Source organism: Oncorhynchus mykiss, chromosome 3 (assembly GCF_057628025.1).
Source record: "Oncorhynchus mykiss isolate SJ-2025 chromosome 3, ASM5762802v1, whole genome shotgun sequence".
Classification (NCBI taxonomy): Eukaryota; Metazoa; Chordata; class Actinopteri; order Salmoniformes; family Salmonidae; genus Oncorhynchus; species Oncorhynchus mykiss.
Window position 1 is genome coordinate 71,165,258 of NC_143024.1, and position 17,288 is coordinate 71,182,545.

A 17,288-nucleotide genomic window follows, 5' to 3' on the forward strand; every position below is an offset into this window, starting at 1 on the left:
GGTCACACCCTCCAGTTGAGGTTTAGGTCTTGGATAATGTTTTGAACCAAATACAATGTTTTTAGTTTTAGATGCATTTAAGACCAGTTTGTTATTAATCACTATTCTGATACTGACTGTAGCTCCTTACTTAGGGTATTGCTGAGAAGGTTGAAGAGTTAGGTAAGAGAAAGAAAATATGAATTCTATATAAAATATAGACTTTGAAAAGGCACGGTTGAATTGTGGTCTCTACTGCTGAGAGGGTTTAAGGAAGTCGTGTAGGTGAAGGATATTATTAATTCTGTCTCCTGAAAAGGCAAGGTTGTGCTGCTGGAGTCAAGGACATGACTCTAGGAACAGGGAGAGGAACAAAGCACTTAAAGAGGAGACAGAGGACCAACAAAGATCACCCTGCTGCACACTCACTCCCCTTGAGGATACACTCCCAGAACAAATAGGAGTTAAGAAAAGAAAATACAATAAAACAAGTAGTAGATATGTATTCGCCAATGGAACTCTTAATTTCTGTTTCACCACATAAAGGGATAGTTTGGGATTTTGGCACTTAACTTAACTAAATGTTTATGTCTCTGCGTCCAGTATGAAGGATGTTAGAGGTAGTTTTGTGAGCCAATGCTAACTACCTTAGTGCAAACACTGGAAGTCTTTGGGTACAGCTTGAGTGGAACCCCGTATTACCAGCATATTCAATAGCATTAGCACAGTGTTATCCTGTAATCAATCCGTCAATGTTTTGTGATTATTAGTGTCGTCAAAATGTTAGCTAACGGGTTAGCAATTAGCATGTTTGACATTTCAGTGGTTGTACTACTATTACTGTAGCAGCTTTTTGATAAGCGGTTAAGCTAAAACAATCATCCTGTATCATTGGCATATGGTCCCCAGTTGTTGGCCACATTACTATTTTGTTCCCTTACAAGATATATCCGTTAAATTTTGTTCAAAAAAGAGAGACCAACCTCGCTCCAAAGTGTTTACTAGATAGTTGACTAGTTGACTAGCCTTTCGGTTGAAAATAATTTACTTGCCTGTCAACTTTCCATTGCTTAGCCCTCCTGTGGACTCTTAAAAATGATTCTTCACAAACATATTTTTCAATGTTGAAATTTTTCAAAATTAATGGCATAATTTGTTGAATAGATTCATCTTATTTAGAAAAAGTAGATATGTTTAATCCAAAAGTATAAATGAATAATTTACTTCAAATTACATCAAATTAAACTTTAATTTCAGTGATGTGCATTGACATAAACAATGAAAAGTTTGTGTTGCAGAGATGCACTTGGAAAGTAATGGAATAAATACACAAGATGGGTTAAATATATATATATATATATATATATATATATATATATATATATATATATATATATATATATATATGCAGTGCCTTGCGAAAGTATTCGGCCCCCTTGAACTTTGCGACCTTTTGCCACATTTCAGGCTTCAAACATAAAGATATAAAACTGTATTTTTTTGTGAAGAATCAACAACAAGTGGGACACAATCATGAAGTGGAACGACATTTATTGGATATTTCAATCTTTTTTAACAAATCAAAAACTGAAAAATTGGGCGTGCAAAATTATTCAGCCCTTTCCAGAAGTTCAGTGAGGATCTCTGAATGATCCAATGTTGACCTAAATGACTAATGATGATAAATACAATCCACCTGTGTGTAATCAAGTCTCCGTATAAATGCACCTGCACTGTGATAGTCTCAGAGGTCCGTTAAAAGTGCAGAGAGCATCATGAAGAACAAGGAACACACCAGGCAGGTCCGAGATACTGTTGTGAAGAAGTTTAAAGCCGGATTTGGATACAAAAAGATTTCCCAAGCTTTAAACATCCCAAGGAGCACTGTGCAAGCGATAATATTGAAATGGAAGGAGTATCAGACCACTGCAAATCTACCAAGACCTGGCCGTCCCTCTAAACTTTCAGCTCATACAAGGAGAAGACTGATCAGAGATGCAGCCAAGAGGCCCATGATCACTCTGGATGAACTGCAGAGATCTACAGCTGAGGTGGGAGACTCTGTCCATAGGACAACAATCAGTCGTATATTGCACAAATCTGGCCTTTATGGAAGAGTGGCAAGAAGAAAGCCATTTCTTAAAGATATCCATAAAAAGTGTTGTTTAAAGTTTGCCACAAGCCACCTGGGAGACACACCAAACATGTGGAAGAAGGTGCTCTGGTCAGATGAAACCAAAATTGAACTTTTTGGCAACAATGCAAAACGTTATGTTTGACGTAAAAGCAACACAGCTCATCACAGCTGAACACACCATCCCCACTGTCAAACATGGTGGTGGCAGCATCATGGTTTGGGCCTGCTTTTCTTCAGCAGGGACAGGGAAGATGGTTAAAATTGATGGGAAGATGGATGGAGCCAAATACAGGACCATTCTGGAAGAAAACCTGATGGAGTCTGCAAAAGACCTGAGACTGGGACGGAGATTTGTCTTCCAACAAGACAATGATCCAAAACATAAAGCAAAATCTACAATGGAATGGTTCAAAAATAAACATATCCAGGTGTTCGAATGGCCAAGTCAAAGTCCAGACCTGAATCCAATTGAGAATCTGTGGAAAGAACTGAAAACTGCTGTTCACAAATGCTCTCCATCCAACCTCACTGAGCTCGAGCTGTTTTGCAAGGAGGAATGGGAAAAAATTTCAGTCTCTCGATGTGCAAAACTGATAGAGACATACCCCAAGTGACTCACAGCTGTAATCGCAGCAAAAGGTGGCGCTAGAAAGTATTAACTTAAGGGGGCTGAATAATTTTGCACGCCCAATTTTTCAGTTTTTGATTTGTTAAAAAAGTTTGAAATATCCAATAAATGTCGTTCCACTTCATGATTGTGTCCCACTTGTTGTTGATTCTTCACAAAAAAATACAGTTTTATATCTTTATGTTTGAAGCCTGAAATGTGGCAAAAGGTTGCAAAGTTCAAGGGGGCCGAATACTTTCGCAAGGCACTGTATATATAAATATATATATATATATATATATATATATATATATATATATTATATTTTAGACATGTAATATATAGTTTTACAAATCATTGCATATGAAAACAAACAAAACAAACAAACAATTACATCTCAACCTCCATCCCTATATTGTCACAGAAATCACAATAAAATCTAGCTCCACCACCACGTTTTGACGAAACCACTGACAATGGCTTGGAGGAGCTGGTGTTGCTAGTGGTTGGGTTCAGGGGCCAACGATGGTGTGGCCGAGAGAGCAGCTATGTGGCCTTCTTCTGTAGCTGGGGGCTCCGGCGGCTCCTACAGATGTTGCATACTGGGAGGCACAGGTGATGCAGCTAACAGAAGTGGTTCCAGCTGGGGGACCAGCAGATGCGATGGTGTCGATCATCTCAACCATGGCAGCCCTCTCCTATGCCCTGTGTTTTGAGGGCTGCCCAACGCTCTTTCTCCTCTGCCTTGGCCCTGTCCTTCTAACCCCTCTCCTGCCATTGGCGCGTGTATTCCTCCCCGGTGAGGGAGTCTTCTTTATCGGTCTGGTCGATACTTCAGGACGGTAAGGATGTGCCTCAGGTCCTTTGCTATCAGAGTATGCCACGTCCAGCGGCTGCATGATATGGGTGCAGTGTGGTGGAAGACAAAGAAGTATAACCCTCTCCCTTAGTGTCGCCGCGAGCACCTCCAGGTCCATGTGGTACTTGTGCCCATCGGAGAGGAGAAGGAGCGGGCGAGTGCTGAAGCCACTTCCTGAACAGGTCCCTGTCAATGTAGCCACTGTTGGACCGTCCATATAAGGCTGGGGGGGGGGGGGGGGGGGGCTCCCAGTGTGTAGTGGCCGCTGGGAAATCACTTGAGGTAGATGATAAACATGGGGATGTCCTCTCCAGCTATGTTGAAGCAGGCCAGCCCTGTGATGTGCTCCTTGGTCCCCGGAGCCTACTGGTACACGTGTTTTGCATCCCGGGGAGCCAGCAGTTTGTGCCTGCTCTGGTCGCTACGAAGCCCAGACTCATCTCAGTGATAGGTTTGTCTGGGTTTCTCCCTCAACCCACTCTCCTCCAAGTGATTCCCATAAGAAGCGAAGAAGGTGTCTGTCATTGGACGGGTGGCACACTCAGCTCTCCCCTGTGCAGGGTGTCCGGCCTCCTCATACTCAGGTTCTTGTGCCTCCTCCTGAACATTTTTCACCACCTCTTCCCCAGTGGTGGGATTGTCTCCCCTGGGTGCCGAAACCTACAATAGAATTGAGGATGAAAATGTTTATTTTGGCACCACCATCCACATTTACGCCACACGTATTGAGAACCGTCAGTCCAGCATTCTACATATGTAAACACATACTGTAGAACACCAAATACCTGCATATTTTGTTGGCATATTTCATCAGCTTATGTTTGGTGAAGGGGAACCCATTTTCATCCTCTGGTGCAAGCAATGTGGGTGGTCCACTGCGATAACCATCTGTCACCAGGCCGCACAGAGTCTGCCGAGATACATCGTGCACCCTGATAGATAAGAAAATAAAATTATAATTAGCAGATGAAATTCACATACATGTGGTAATCTCCTAAAAACAATCACTAACCTTGGCAGCCCAGCGGATAGCAATCCCTGCCCCTTAGTCCTCCATGGCGTGGAACATGTCCACCTCACTCCACTACTTCCTCTTGACTTTATCCATGCTGTGGTGGGAAATACATGTAGCTAAATAACTTATAATACTATACACATTTTAGAAAGACAACTCCATCTGAATATGTATAAATATTTACAATTCAAAGGCATTGAAAGGTGAAGATGACAGGTTTCACAATAAACTGAAAATGTACCCACGTTTTTTGTTTGATACTATCTGTAAAGAAAATCAGTGTCCCAATTAGTTTAACATTTATCCATACATTGCAACATGTGACTAAATACTGCCTCTCGGTGTCTGTTATAAGATGAAACATAACCAACAGTGGTAGGTGTCAAAGAGTTAATGGTTCATAGTCAGACGACTCCAATTTTGATATGGTAAAGCTTGACAACATTCAGCTATTTCTGTGATATGTGCAGTGCCTTCGGAGAGTATTAACACCCCTTCCCTTTTTCCAGATTTTGTTATGCTACAGCCATATTCTAAAATGGTTTGAATATTTTTTTCCCCTCATCAATCTACACACAATACCTCAGAAAACTGAAATACATTATTTAAATAACTGTTCTGTTTGCTTTGTGACTTGAAATTGAGCTCAGGTGCATCGTGTTTCCATTGATCATCATTGAGATGTTTCTACAACTTGATTGGAAACCACCTGGGGTAAATTCAATTGATTGTACATGATTTTGAAAGGCACACACCTGTCTATATAAGGTCCCACAGTTGACAGTGTATGTTAGAGCAAAAACCAAGCCATGAGGTTGTGGGAATTCTCCGTAGGTCTCCGAGACAGGATTGTGTCGAAACACAGATCTGAGGAAGGGTACAAAAACAATTATGCAGCATTGATGTTCCCCAAGAACATCGCGGTCTCCATCATTCTTAAATAGAAGAAGTTTGGAACCACCAAGACTCTTTCTAGAGCTGGCCGTCCGGCCAAACTGAGCAATCGGGGGAGAAGGGCCTTACTCAGGGAGGTGACCAAGAACCCAATGGTAACTCTGACAGAGCTCCAGAGTTCGTCTGTCGAGATGGTGGAACCTTCCAGAAGGACAACCATGTCTGCAGCACTCCACCAATCACGCCTTTATGGTAGAGTGGCCCGACAGAAGCCACTGTCATTACGTTGGCCTCTTTGGGTATAGCAAGCCCACCCCCCTCTCCCTGCCTTCCCCTTTCCTCCTTCAACTAGGTTGCTATGGTCAGAGAGACGTAAATTCCTGAGAATCTCCTCATGGACACACAGTATAGAGAAAGTAGATTTTCATGGTGAACAAAGGAAATCCTTCCACCTCACAGAACTTGAGGTACGAACAAATTTCATGTTCCGGAGAAAGTATAACAGATCGATGAAGAATCCAGCTGTGAACTGGTCCGTTTGTCACAACTTGGGGAAGCTCATGGGAGAGTCTTTGATATTAATTACTAGTCTGCAGCTAGGAATTTGGTATCATTGAACGCCAACCGCCGATACATCTACTCTATAACGAATGACACTCTGAACCATCCCCTCTAACCACAACCGAGAGAGAGAGGGAGAGAGACGGACAATTCTACAAAATAAATGAACTTTTCACGAGCGATCAAGATGACACACTGAGCGTAAATATGGCAATTGTTCCCGAATGAGTGAGCCTTCATGTGCAAAGGATTAGCATTTCAATTGTTATAATTGTCACTCTGTAGTGACTTCTTAGTCGACCCCCACTTGCCCTTTTGTCTAACAAGCCGCCATGCCGGTTTAGCCTACTAGGGCACGTTCTCCTATCATTTCTTGTAACCACATTTATCTTGTTTGTTTGTTTGTTTATGCATTTATGTGAATTACTTAGTTAGTAAAAAATACATGATTTAAGACAATTGATGTATGGATGACTCACAGCGAAAACTGGGTTCGTGCAGATAACCAACAATTTACGACGTTTGGAATGAGACTAACGTGAGGTAAAAGTAAATAATTCATTAATTCGAAGAATAATTGATCAGATAAAATATCTGAAAAGTTATTTTAGGATATTATAATTTTGTAATCTGAATATTTTTCCTTGGTGCCCCGACTTCCTAGTTAATTAGTTACGTGATTAATCAGTTGATCTCATAATAACTAATTACAGAGAATCTTTGATAAAAACTATCAGTCTTCAGTTAATGATAGTAAAGACACAACATTTATGGTGCCCCCTGTGAGGAATCTAATAAAGAATTAGTCTTTGCTGTGGAATTCTATATATCAATTGTGCAAACAGAATTGTATAAACAGACTGCTTTGTAAATATTCAAATTGGTTGTGTGTGTGTTCCCATAGTAGTAGTAGTTTATAGCGTCAGAGCAATGAGTGATAAATTCCAGAATTAGTCCGTTAGGCCAAACGATACTATTTCTGTTGGTCAATATTAACTTCTAGAGCCAGAAAGGTTAGCAATTAGAAGATATTCGTTTGGTGACCGAGCCGAAGTATTTTTGTCCGCCTACCGCACTAAACCAGTGTGGACTGACTAAAGGCATATCCGTATTATGTACCGTGTCGCTCTGGTCAACATAGCGCTAGCAAAGTATGCCGAATGGGTTAATGTGAGACGTCACTAGTAAACCCACCCTTTCCATGGTGAGAGGACCCTATTTTATCCTTTGAACGTGATATTTCTGAACAATGTAGGATTACGAGATGCTAAGCTAACAGAGGGGGAACATTTTTCACTTCCTGTGTTCCGTTTAAATTCCTCCACCTTGCGCGACGGAATTCCCGCCCTTTGTACTTCCGTTTGATTTCAGCATTCTGCATCACTGGTGGTGAAGAATCGCAAGTCCATCTCTTAAAAGAAGGGTTGGAAATTCAAACGTAGATCACCTTAAAATAATCCAGCAATTTCAATTGCTTGGTTATTATCGTCTCATTCAATTTATTTATTTAAATTGTCGAACATACCTTTCTAGGTTCTTCCAATTAAATGAGACACCTTAAACTTTGCAATAGTAACCTAGATGAACCATCTTCCCAGGTGAATTTAAAGTTTAATACCCAGATAGCCTATATAGGTTTGATTATTCATTCAATTTGATCAATCAGTAAAATCTGCTTCTGCAAAGCACAACCAAATCAGTCCCGCCTCCAGCGGGAATCCCATATGGCTTTGGCCTGAGGGGAAAGTGTACCACAGTGGTAAATGTACCTAACATTACCTTTATGATAATCCAGCAATCTCATTTGCTTGGGAATTATTGGGTCTCATTCAATTTATTTATTTAAATTGTCGAACATACCTTTCTAGGTTCTTCCAGTTAAATGAGACACTTTAAGCTTTGCAATAGTAACCTAGATGAACCAACTTCCCAGGTTAATTTGAAGTTTAATTCCCAGATAGCCTATCCAGGTATGATTAATCATTATCATTGATTAATTCAATTTGCTTTTGCAAATTCATTCACTTCCAACTTCCACAGTACTGTCCAGTACTGATGGTTCATTAACGTCTATAAATAGATTAAAATCGTCTTTGCAGCTCCCAATATATTCCAAAACCAAACTTTGGAAAATTAGGAAAAACATTTTTTCCTTTCAAAATGTTCTAATAATGTGCAAGCTATCAGAGGGGGTAGTCCCCACTCGCTATCAGAGGGGGTAGTCCCCACTCGCCCGCTAATTAGTGAACCTCCAACCGCAAATGGATTGATCTCTGACCTCAGCAGCGATACCAACCCTAATTATGCCATTAGTGGAAAAGCAGACAACAACGCTTTCCAAAATCAACCATCGGGCGCAGGCCTCATAAAGGTTCTCTCCAGTCTAGCCCTGATGTCTTGCCACCCAAGATTGGCATCTGTCCAATACCGCAGTGCACAGCTGAAGCACGAGCAGGTAATGGGAGACATAAAGGGCTAGAGGGAGAGAACCGGGAAACCAATGACAAATGCAGAAAAGGGAAATATTCTGCTAGCTATGGAACTGTGCTTGAAAACGGAACAATTAAATGTAATTGCAAAAACGTATGACGACGAACAAGCACAAGCTCTTCAACAAAATCGTCTTCTACAGGAACAAAATCATATGCTACAGGAACAAATCATTATAGCCGAAACTAAATACGATGATGTCCACGCCAAACTAGATAAATCTGAAGAGTTATCTACAAACAGGAGCGCTCAACTTGATAACATGCATGCAGTTTTGTTGAACGTTACTCAAAGTAGCACGATTCTACTCAAAACGCTGCAGACCAAAGACGATCAGTTAATGAACACAATGACAAAGTTGAATGACAAATCAGCAGAACTCATTGAAGTTGCTGACCAAATGAATGATGAGAGAACTCAGGTGATTAAGATGGAAATATTGATTTCTAAGCAAGCGGAGGAAATCTCATCACTGAATCTCTCGCTCCGTACTCAAGACCTCTATCTGCAAACCATGACAGATAAGTTTGATACTGAAAGGAGCAAGTGTGACACTCACGTGTCCAAAATCAGTAGACCTGTTACCTTTTAAACAAATGTTCCTGTCGAACATGTATCCTACCTTCATTACCTACTTGGGCCCTGCCGCCCATGTTGGCTTGCCTGTCTTACAACTCAGAGAGCTTGCAAGCACAGCTTTTGAGGCATCAAAAGTTCAGAGCGCTAAGAGCCCTGACCACTCGGGTTTTGAAGTTTGACCAGGAGCACTCACTCCAGTTAGAGGGTGCATTATCAGGTGTTGGAGTGTTGAGAGATGACGCACAATAACAGTTTCTACCACGAAACCATGATTCCAATAACCTCCGCGGTCAAAATAACTAAAGTACGTCGCCATCAACATGACTACCGCTACAATCGACCTGTTCGCTACGTTCCTGCACCCAACCCACAAAAATGTCAGAGCAAAAGGGTAACAAAGGGTTGAAGGACGATCAAAACGTAGACCAGCGTTCTCCAGAAGTTCCACTACAGGAAGAACTAAAGCGAGAACAATTTGAGAAAAGGCTAAAAGATAAGTCACAAGGACTAGACAATGAATTACCGGACACCAGGTCCGCAGGAATTAACACCCATAGCAAGGACGTTAAAGTTCAAATTTCTCCCGCTCTCATTCAAGACCCTATCCAGGGCCCGCTTGATCAAGAAACAAGCCCCCGGGCTTTGTCTATAGACTCTGATTAAAAGGTTGCGAAGAAAAAGGTCAAACGCTTCGTTAAAGCCAAGCCCACTCAAAATCGGAAAAGTCAATCTGCTTCCACCTTGAACAGAAATGGCACATCACGTCGTTGCGAACGACCACTCCACTTTGTGGGGAATATGTCCACTAACCACAAATCTCAGGCCATACCTGGAAACAGTCCTGGAGGACTGCTTAACTTGTCATGCGCTAATTGATTTGGGTGCAACAATATCACTCATCTCTCAAACATTGTTTGATGATCTCAAAAAGGTTTTGAAGCCAACTAAACGTTGGTTAAAAGTGGAACGATGCGACAGTACACTTCGAGGGGTCACTCAGACTACCTCGCCTCTCACATTGAGATTCATGCTGAAACTACACTTCAAGGATTTAATTTTTATTATTTTTTATTTCACCTTTATTTAATTTAACCAGGTAGGCTAGTTGAGAACAAGTTCTCATTTACAACTGCGACCTGGCCAAGATAAAGCATAGCAGTGTGAACAGACAACACAGAGTTACACATGGAGTAAACAATTAACAAGTCAGTAACACAGTAGAAAAAAAAAGAAAAAAAGAGAGTCTATATACATTGTGTGCAAAAGGCATGAGGAGGTAGGCAAATAATTACAATTTTCCAGATTAACACTGGAGTGCTGGAGCGCGTGCTATGGGTGGGTGTTGCCATCGTGACCAGTGAACTGAGATAAGGCGGAGCTTTACCTAGCATGGACTTGTAGATGACCTGGAGCCAGTGGGTCTGGCGACGAATATGTAGCGAGGGCCAGCCGACTAGAGCATACAGGTCGCAGTGGTGGGTGGTATAAGGTGCTTTAGTAACAAAACGGATGGCACTGTGATAAACTGCATCCAGTTTGCTGAAATAGAGTATTGGAAGCTATTTTGTAGATGACATCGCCGAAGTCGAGGGTTGGTAGGATAGTCAGTTTTACTAGGGTAAGTTTGGCGGCGTGAGTGAAGGAGGCTTTGTTGCGGAATAGAAAGACGACTCTAGATTTGATTTTAGATTGGAGATGTTTGATATGAGTCTGGAAGGATGTATCACTCGTTCACCCTGTGTATGTTACCAGCCTCGAAACTGTAACCCTGCAGATTTGATGGATCGGTTACTCCCATTGATGGATTGGAAAACCAACCAGGTATGGTCACAGGCCACCATGCCTTCTCCACTGACCACACTGTCTTCCCCTTACGCTAGCTGCAACGCAGTCATTCACGAGGGGTATCTGTCGAAAGCACGTTTAGAAACCTCTTGGGGCAGAATCCGATCCAAGGAGATATTACGATATCTCAACACATTCCATCAGCCAACTTGATTGACCATTCTTTTCATGATTTCGAGCCAGCTGTCTCTGTGAATACGCAACTTCCCCCCTCCTTGCAGTCGTGCAATACGGTAGTTGAAATGAACTCCTCTTGCCCATCGGACACTTCCTCAAGCACTGCGGCAGTCTCAGCAAGAAAAACATTGATGCACAGAGTATACTCTGCTTCCAATGATACACCTTCCGCTTTGTTGGGGACTGTCACCCCTTACAATGACACTAATGGCGTCAGTCCAGCAACTGACCCGATGACTCCCACTGGTGAAACACTTTGCGATATCACAGACCGATATCCTCGTCTCAGTTCGCAGGTACTGAAGAGGTTGCCAAACGCGGACGCGGTAGTGACTGACATGCCTCTACAGCCACTGAGCGTTTTGAAGCACAAACACCAGGATATTTGGTTGAAAGGTTACAGCCATTCTCATAACAACTCGGTCGTTGACAACTCGTACATAAGGTCCAAACTTTTCGTTTGCGCCTCGGACACCAACACCACCCGAAGGTGGAGGGGTCCTGAGACACAAAGAGGGGGAATAGTAGCCCAGACCCATGAGGAGCCTCATCGAGGCCGGTGGGGGGGTCGACACTACGGACAACATCGTACGAGGCCGCCAGAGCATAAATCAAATCTAGTTGTAAACTCCCCTATGAGAACAGTGAGGAGCAGACAGGCCCCTAGACGGCAATTATCTTGGAACACATCTAAGATAGTACTGAGGTGTACTACACTGGTCGTAAAGGAAACACAGTGGACTTGTCCACCTCCAAAACAAATGGCAACAATAATCATTCCTTGCCATGTATAGGTTCAACTACAATACAACTAGTAAAATGCTCCAATCATGGGTTCCGGTAGTATAATATTTCAGAATAAATCGGTAGGATAACTGGTCCCTTTGAGCACCAGTACCAATACCAGCGACAGTCAGTCTAGCTACAATCAGTAAGAAGGCTAGAGACCTAACCAATCACATTACCCTTTACAATAGCGACATAGGAGTCACTCAGAATTTCCAGTGCACTCTTCTAATGGTTAACACACATGTCATCTAATAAAATGGAATCCTCCATTCAGAAGGAAAATTATTAGAATCAATAACCACGATCACACCACGTACAATTGGTCCAATACTTAAAGAGCACTTCCGTCGTGATGTTAGCTCCTCCGTGGATAACATAGCTATGAAAGAGACTTCATACCTATCGCCACTACAATAGTGGAGGACACAGTGATTTGTAGTAAAAACTACTACAGACTCCCTCGACACCAATTCTGACTGACCTCCAGGCATTGACCTGAAAATGACCTGACTACGTCAGACTCATTCTGAACAAGTTGTAATCTGCCAGGATACTTGGTTTTCTTCCCATGACATGCGCGCTTATGTAAGCATAAACGCACATACACAACGGAACATCCAATTAGGATTTATGCTAGGATCACTTAAGGGTCCAAGCAAAATACCAGCCTTAGTAAAGTTGAACATTTACTGCTAGGCCTTTGACTCTACAGCACTCACCAGTTTTCTTCCCACAAGTCCATAGGTCATCCCTGTAGACTGCCAAAACTAGTGCCTTACAGCTGTAAACTTATCATATATCAACTTAGGATAGTGCCTAAGCAACACACCAAGTAGGAACACCCTAGATATGGCATTAGAGACAATGCCATGATAGTCATTTTGCCAGAACATTGGACGTAAATAGAATACAGTCCAATTAGAGGATTTTTGTGTGAGAACTATATTTTCTTATGTTTATGCTTTCATTCCTTTTCGGTTCAGTTCCTTTGACACTTAGGAAGTGATAGAGCCATAAACAAAGTCTCCATACAACCATCACTTAGTGCCACAACGCCGCTCATTGGGGAATGAATGTAATTATATATATTTCATGAGTGTGTGTGCGTTGTTAACATCTGCCCAGATCTGACCGCAACGGCGATCACCAACCAAGACATCACCTGGCCCTCCCTGGGGTACTTTGCAGCTCGTACCTTGAGGTACGAACAAATTTCATGTTCCGGAGGAAGTATAAAAGATCGATGAAGAATCCAGCTACGAACTGGTCAGTTTGTCACAACTTGGGGAAGCTCATGGGAGACGGTGTGGCAACATTACCATAATGCTGTTTATATAATAGCCTCAGATATGAGGTTTACATCTAATTGTTCTATAAGAGGAATGAGTGAGAATGAGACTGTTTGTATAATTGTGTAATATGATTTTGGACTGTTTAATGAAGAAAAATACAATCCCCTTTTGATTTGAACTAAATCAGAGGACTGCCCCTGAGCCCAGTTAGGGTCAGACCTCCTGGGACAGCCCCTTTTCTGCCATTCCAAATAAAACCCAACTTTGAGAAATTATCGACAGACCGAGCTTACCTCAATTACGAGATGGCTAAAGGTTGCAGACCATGTTTTTCTCCATTAGGAGGACAAAGGTTGTAGACCATTGCTGAATCTTTTAACCATACCACATGGTTCAACTCTTAGACTATCGATACCGACAGAATAAGAACAAGTCTTTGATATTAATTACTAGTCTGCAGCTAGGATTCGAGAGAGAGGGAGAGAGACGGACAATTCTACAAAATAAATGAACTTTTCACGAGCGATCAAGATGACACACTGAGCGTAAATATGGCAATTGTTCCCGAATGAGTGAGCCTTCATGTGCAAAGGATTAGCATTTCAATTGTTATAATTGTCACTCTGTAGTGACTTCTTAGTCGACCCCCACTTCCCCTTTTGTCTAACAAGCCGCCATGCCGGTTTAGCCCACTACGGCACACTCTCCTATAATTTCATGTAACCACATCTACCTTGTTTGTTTGTTTGTTTATGCATTTCTGTGAATTACTTAGTTAGTAATAAATAAATGATTTAAGACAATTGATGTATGGATGACTCATAGCGAAGACTGGGTTCGTGCAGATAACCAACAATTTACGACGTTTGGAATGAGACTAACGTGAGGTAAAAGTAAATAATTCATTAATTCGAAGACTAATTGATCAGATAAAATATCTGAAAAGTTATTTTAGGAAATGATAACTTTGTAATCTGAATATTTTTCCTTGGTGCCCCGACTTCCTAGTTAATTAGTTACGTGATTAATCAGTTGATCGCGTAATAACTAATTACAGACAATCTTTGATAAAAAACTATCAGTCTTCAGTTAATGTTAGTAAAGACACGACACCACGCCTCAGTAAAAGACACATGAAAGCCCATTTGGAGTTTGCCAAAAGGCATGTAAAGGACTCTAAGACCATGAGAAAGAAGATTCTCTGGTCTGATCAAACCAAGATTGAAATTTTTGGCCTGAATGCCAAGTAACCTGGCACCATCCCCACGGGGAAGCATGGTGGTAGCAGCATCATTCTATGGGGATGTTTTTCAGCGGCAGGGACTGGGAGACTAGTCAGGATTGAGGGAAAGAGGAACGGAGCAAAGTATTACCTCGACTAACTGATGCCCCTGCACATTGACTCTGTACCGGTACCCCCTGTATATAGCCTCGCTATTGTTATTTGACTGCTGGTCTTTAGTAATTTGTTACTTTTATTTCTTATTTTTAGGTAATTTTCTTAACTGCATTGTTGGTCAAGGGCTTGTAAGTAAGCATTTCACTGTAAGGTCTTGTATTTGTACCTGTTGTATTTGGCGCATGTGACAAATAACATTTGATTTGATGGTGAATCTACCTCTAACTTCCTTCATAATGTATGCAGAGATATCCCATGGGGAATTGAAGGGAGATGGAAAGAGGTCTCTCTTTTTCTCTCTCTCTTTCTCTGTCTCGTTGTTAAAGTAATGGACTAAGACCAGTCTGTCAGCTTCCAGTGAGTTAGGTGGGGGCTCCCTCTCTTATTACCAGGGGCTGGGCTCTGTGGCAGGATCTTCCAGGCACTGTGTTACCACTCCACTTCCCTCCCCTTCTTCCACTCCACCACAGGCTCTCTCTCTCCCTCTCTGACAATTTATATCCTGTTCCTGTCTCTCTCCCCGGCAGCTGCCACTGCTCGGCCAAAAAGGTACCGTATGCTTAATTAACATGAATGATGAATGGTCTTCCACCCCTTGTCAAAAGTTCAGGACAAGGTAGATACATTCTACAAAGAGTACAGGGGCGACTGAAGTCTCAAGGGGAAACTGATGGAGCCTCCTTGGGCTGGTTTTCATACCTACATACGTGCTTGTAGATGGGTCATTCCACCAATTTGGTGCCTTTTGAGTGTAAGTTGGTAAAAAAATTCATAATAATAAGCGAGGAGATATAAATGTACTGTTGACATATTACTGACAGGTTACAGATATACTGTTGACATATTACTGACAGGCTACAGATATACTGTTGACATATTACTGACAGGCTACAGATATACTGTTGACATATTACTGACAGGTTACAGATATACTGTTGACATATTACTGACAGGTTACAGATATACTGTTGACATATTACTGACAGGTTACAGATATACTGTTGACATATTACTGACAGGCTACAGATATACTGTTGACATATTACTGACAGGTTACAGATATACTGTTGACATATTACTGACAGGCTACAGATATACTGTTGACATATTACTGACAGGTTACAGATATACTGTTGACATATTACTGACAGGTTACAGATATACTGTTGACATATTACTGACAGGTTACAGATATACTGTTGACATATTACTGACAGGTTACAGATATACTGTTGACATATTACTGACAGGATACAGATATACTGTTGACATATTACTGACAGGTAACATATATACTGTTGACATTACTGACAGGTTACAGATATACTGTTGACATATTACTGACAGGTAACAGATATACTGTTGACATATTACTGACAGGCTACAGATATACTGTTGACATATTACTGACAGGCTACAGATATACTGTTGACATATTACTGACAGGATACAGATATACTGTTGACATATTACTGACAGGTAACAGATAGACTGTTGACATATTACTGACAGGTTACAGATATACTGTTGACATATTACTGACAGGCAACAGATATACTGTTGACATATTACTGACAGGCTACAGATATACTGTTGACATATTACTGACAGGTTACAGATATACTGTTGACATATTACTGACACGTTACAGATATACTGTTGACATATTACTGACAGGCTACAGATATACTGTTGACATATTACTGACAGGCTACAGATATACTGTTGACATATTACTGACAGGCTACAGATATACTGTTGACATATTACTGACACGCTACAGATATACTATTGACATATTACTGACAGGCTACAGATGTGCTTATTGACATATTATTGACAGGTGCTTTAGTCCTCCAACCACTAGAGAGCGCCCGAAGTTAGGGGGTGTCAGATGTTGGGGGGAAATTAGCTAGCTGCAAAGACTTCAAATCTTCTAGCCAGTCTAACGTTAGCCAGCATTGGACTGCGAAACTACGTCTAACTTCCTCGATACTGAACGCAGAGATATCCCATGGGGGAATCAAGCGAGATGGAAAGAGGTCTCTCTCTCTTTCTCCCTCTCGTTGTTAAAGTAATGGACTAAGACCTGTCTGTCAGCTTCCAGTGAGGCTGTCTTCTTACCAGGGGCTGGTCTCTGTGGCAGGACCTGCCAGGCACTGTGTTACCACTCGACTTCCCTCTCCGTCTTCTACTCCACCACAAGTCTCTCTCTCTCACTCTCTCTCTCTCTGTCTCTCTGTCTGTTTCTTCCTGCCTTTCTCTCACTCTCTCTCTCTCTCTCTCTCTCTCTCCCTCTCTGACAATTTATATTCTGTTCCTGTCTCTCTCGCCTGCAGCTGCCACTGCACGTCCAAAAAGGTACCGTATGCTTAATTAACATGGATGATGGATGGTCTTCCACCCCTTGTCAAAAGTGCAGGGCAAGGTAGATACATTCTACAAAGAGTACAGGGGAGACTGAAGTCTCAAGTGGAAACTGATGGAGCTCCCTTGGGATGTTTTCATACCTACAATTGAAGTTTGAAGTTTACATACACCGTAGCCAAATACATTTAAACTCAGTTTTTCACAATTCCTGACATTTAATCCGAGTAAGAATTCCCTGTCTTAGGTCAGATAGGATCACCACTTTATTTTAAGAATGTGAAATGTCAGGATAATA

General features: G+C 41.7%; 1 pseudogene; it reads right to left on the reverse strand.

Moving 5' to 3' along the window:
* Positions 1–3,222: 3,222 nt before the first annotated feature.
* On the reverse strand, positions 3,223–4,393 carry LOC149984668 (uncharacterized; annotated as a pseudogene).
* Positions 4,394–17,288: the final 12,895 nt, after the last annotated feature.